We start from the raw sequence: 4,757 nt of genomic DNA, 5'->3' as shown, positions 1-4,757 counted from the left end.
CGCTTCTCACCATCAATGAGATCAGAGACACAGCCCATCATGCCTGGCATTTGCGTGGGTCAAGGAGATCAAATTCAGATCCCGACCTTTGCAAGGCAGGCACAGTAGTAGCTGAGCCTCCTCCATAGCCCAGGCCCTTCTCCTGTGAGGAAAACCATGCATTGAGCTTTGAGAGCACAGAACACCGGGGATGAGCACCCTTTAGTTTCACTGAGGAAGCTGTCAGGATGTGTCAGGAGAAACAGCATGTCTCTCAGCACCTATCAATGTCAGAAGAGCTCCGTTGCACAAGTGAGGCTGTCCTGTTGCTTGGGGCTGCATCTGCCACAGTCTGTGTAGGGTCAAATGCTATCCGATGAGGTGTGGTAAGGCTGCCAAGACATCACGATGACAATAGACACTGGGTAAATACTGCTTTCAAAATCCATCCATCTGGTCCATCTTTTCCTTAGGAAAAGTCTGCCAGCAGTAACTAGCTGTCCATCAGGACAAGACATGAGGTCAATCTCCCAGGTTCTGAGTATCAACTGTGTCCTCAATGTGTTATGCATGTTGCCTTCCTCTGTTCTTCACGTGTTTACTAATTCCTAAGTGGGATCAAGAATGGTAGGCATTCAGTTTGCTTTCTAAGAGGCAATAGGTGTGTGAATATCCAAAACACAGGGTGATGGCGGGATCCAGAGGTCTGTGCAGATGTTGCTCTACATATGGACTTAGAAGAGCAAGAACTCCTAATACCCAAAGGAAGACAGACTAGGGCCAAGCGGGGTCTCCCTGACAAGGAGATCTTGAGGCTAAAACCATGACCAAAGAAAATCAAGTATGTCTAGCCTTCTCTAGAGATTGTATTGTGGGACTGGGTGCCTTCTGGCTGCCTCCTTGGCACTCAGCCAGCAGAGCCGGAAGTTTCTGCCAAGACTGGTGTTCCAGGCTGCCCATGGACACACCTGAGGGAGCCGCTCCCTTCTGCTTCAGGTCCCTAAACTTCAACACACTAGAGTCTGTCATTAATCAAGTCTCAGTGTCAGAATCAGACACCATCTGTACGGTTTGCAAAACCAGAGCTGGAGATGTGGGCTACAGAGGTGTGACGTCACTTACCCAGGGACTCCTTTGCCAAGCCTTTTAGATAGAGGCTCTGACCAGTTGCGTAGGCTATCTGCCCCTCCCAGCAGGGCCTTTTCCAGCCCCTTCCACCATGGACTATTTCCTGTCCCTCCCACCGTGGGCTGTTAGAACTCAATGTTATGTTCTGTCGGAACAGGTCCCAGACTTAGAACTTTTTAGACACAATTAACTTCCCTCCTTTCTCTCAGTCACTCAGATTCCATCACTCAACTGTTCTCCTTTTTCTCCTTTAATTCACCTCTAATCTTTTCTTGAAGCAACGGGGCCACTTAGGGAATTAATTCAAAGGAGCCTTATCTGTGAACTCACGGTGACCACTGCCCCACGGTGGAAAATCAGTCTCAGTGCAGACACAGTTCAATTGAGACATGAAAACTCCCGAAAGCCGAGCCCATCAAGGCGTGCTTGAGAGGCACTGGCATGGAATATTAATAGCACAAGCAGTGTGACGTGAATTCCTGACTGAGAGAGAGGTAGCAGTGGACAGGGAATTTAGTGTAAACCTCTTTTAGTAAAGATAAACACATAGCGTGCCAATACACAGTAAAACAGCTAACATTCTGGAAGGTTGATGTCACTAGTCCTGGGACGCCGGAAGTCATGGCTCCCCAGGTGCTTTTGAGGGCATGATCCTTGCACTTTTCTTATCCATGAGCGTGAGTGAGCTCTTCCCTCTTGTCTGAGTATTGTTCCCACACTCGTCCACATTGGTACTTTTGTGTCTGGACCATCTGTGTCAATCACGTGTGACATAATCCCCCTTGAGAGTGTGTCACAGCCGCTGTATCCACGCCTTCCCTGTCAGGGGTCACAGCTGCTGTATATCCACGCCTTTGCTGTGAGGTGTCATGGTGGCTGTATCCATGCCTTCCCTGTCAGGCGCAATGACGGTAAAAGAGTGACTCTCTCACCGTTGAGATGGAACACATGACACACGCAAAGGGAGAAGAAAGAGTTGAGGACACAGTCCACCGTGGCGGGGGCGGGGCATGGCAGCAGGGACATGAAGCAGCTACTCACATGGCGTCCACTGCCAGGGAGATGGACGCTGGCACTCAGCTCACTTCGGCCTTTCTATGCAGTCCAGGCTCTGAGCTCTTGGAATGGTGCTGTCCGTAGTAAGGGTGCATGTTCTGTTGCTGTTATAAAATGTTGTGACCAAAAGCAACACAGAGAAGGAATAGTTTATTGAAGCTGACAATTTCAGAGCACGATTCCTTAACAGAAGCAGGAGCAGCCAGCTGGCTGACCACATTTTGTCTGCACACAGGAAGCAGAGAGATAGAACAGGAAGCAGAACCTGTTGATAAGCTCTTAAGGCCCACTCCCAGTGGCACACTTCCTCCTGCAAGCTTCCACCTCCTCAGGGATCCGAAACCTTCCTACTCTGCTCCACCAACTAGGGACCAAGAGCACAAATACCTGGGCCTGTAGGGGACATTTCTTACCAACCCACCACAGACTTCCCACTTAAATCGTTAAGTGCAGTCTGGAAACTCCCTCACAGACGTGTCTAGAAGTTTGTCCCCCAGTTGCTCCCATACCCCACCAAGGTGACAATGGATATAAATAATCCATTTATATCCAGAATATAATAGAGGTGCTCCCATCTCTGCCACAGCAATCTTGCTGCAGTGTAACTGCGGGGTGGACGGGATCAAAAGCTTTGCTAACGTCTCTCTGGAAGAACGGAGTTGCAGGGACTCTGTGCAGACAGTCTCCACATGACTGCAGAGCAGATGGATCCTATTAATCATGGCTTCTTTATCTGTGCCCTGAATCATACATCTGTCTTGACTCTCTTTCAGAAGGTTCTAGAAAGGATATTAAGTGTGGTTGATCCCTTCTGTAGGAGGAGCATCCGTGATTGATTAGTACTGTCCAAAAGCATAGACTCCTGACCACAGAGAGATTAAGCCTCAGAATCACACATGATGATATTGGGAGGCAGGGACTATGGGACTTGATGAGGTCACATGGGTCACAGCCTGGCTCTGATTCTCAACTTTGCTCTCCTCTCTCACAGCTAGACTCTCTTTGGCTTGGCTCTCTACGGTCTGGACTTGGTTCTGATCTTTAGCTTTTGCAAACTGTCGGGTCCTGACTCTGGTTGGGACCCAAAACAGGATCAGTGCTTCCTCTCCTGAGATGGAGGTGGTCCAGAGGGGGAGGCAGCAGGAACAGGAAACCTGACTACATAAAGGAGACCCAGAGACCCAGCTCATGCCCTGAGGACACAGCGAGAAAGGGTCCTCTGGGAGCCAAGATATAGACCCTCACCAGATATCAGATTTGCAGGATCTTGGTCTTGATTTTCAGCCTCCAGACTGTAGGAAGCAAATTCCTGCCTATGTTATAATCTACCCAATCTAAGACCAACCAATCTTTCCTTCCTTCCTTCCTTCCTTCCTTCCTTCCTTCCTTCCTTCCTTCCTTCCTTCTTCCTTTCATTCTGGTGCATGTATGTGTGTGTGCTCACACATGTTACATCTATGTGTAATGTGTATGCCTGTTCAAACATATATGTGGGCCTGTGCGTGTACGCCCGTGCACAGGTCAGAAGTTGACAGTGCTCTTTTTCTCAGCCACTCTTCACCTTGTCTACTGAGGAAGGTTTTCCCACCTCCCCTCACCAGTTTGCCTTGAATAGCTAACCAGCTTACTCCAGGAACCCTCTGTCTCTGCCTCCCGTGCAATGAATGAGGTTACAGGGGGGCTGCTATACCCACCATTAATTTACGTAGGTGCAGGGTACCTGCATGACAGCAGCGCTTTGTCTACCGAGCTCCTCCACAGACATTAAAGGTGTTTTCCAGCAGCTGCTCAGACAAAATGGGATGAACCCTCTACGTGTGCTTAGCTACTTGGCTCAGCTCTCACGAGCTATTCTATTTTCTTCCCATCTACCTATTGAGATTGCTGCATGATTTGTATTGATTTAAAAAAATCATGTATTTAAGACGACAGCTTGCTGGCAAGAGATGAACTCATCATGCTCAGTCACGTTTTTAACTGGTTAATATATGTTTCCCATAATGCCACACTGCCAGCTCTATGAATCCCAGCCTGGTGGGTAGAACCCACTCTTCTCCTTCAACACTGACCTGGAAGGGCTGCCAGGGAAGCAGGACTTTTGGGCTTCCATTTTGGCACACGACTCACAGAGATACTAACTCCTCAAAGAGAGAATGGCTGTGGACAAGCCTCTGCGGACAGCAGGCAGACATTCATCAGAGGCATTGTGCATCCATCTCTGGGACCTGTGACTGGAATCAAGTCCCTGCACTGAGGACATTGTTCTGGGGAGGAAGGCACGTTCGCAGCAAATAAAGAGCTTTCCTGGCTGTTTCAAGATGGTAACTGCTGGCTGCCCCATAGCTCAGGTCTTCGGGCAGCATGTCCTTTGAAGACTCGACTCTTTTATGAATATTGCATCTTTGTCATGGAACACTGACCTCTGGACGATTGAACAGCTCACAGCCTGTAGTCCCTGCTCTCAAGCACAGCTTCCCGGGACGGCTGTGGCTCTGTTCCAGCTGGAGACACCATCGTCTCAATTCCTTTCTGGTTCTCTTCCTGCTTCACTAAGCCATTAATGAAAATGGAAATGAAAAGCCGAGGGGAGGCTC

Source organism: Microtus ochrogaster, unplaced genomic scaffold, assembly GCF_000317375.1.
Source record: "Microtus ochrogaster isolate Prairie Vole_2 unplaced genomic scaffold, MicOch1.0 UNK38, whole genome shotgun sequence".
Taxonomy (NCBI): domain Eukaryota; kingdom Metazoa; phylum Chordata; class Mammalia; order Rodentia; family Cricetidae; genus Microtus; species Microtus ochrogaster.
The sequence above is the reverse complement of the archived record's forward strand: the minus strand, read 5'-3'. Positions refer to the sequence as shown.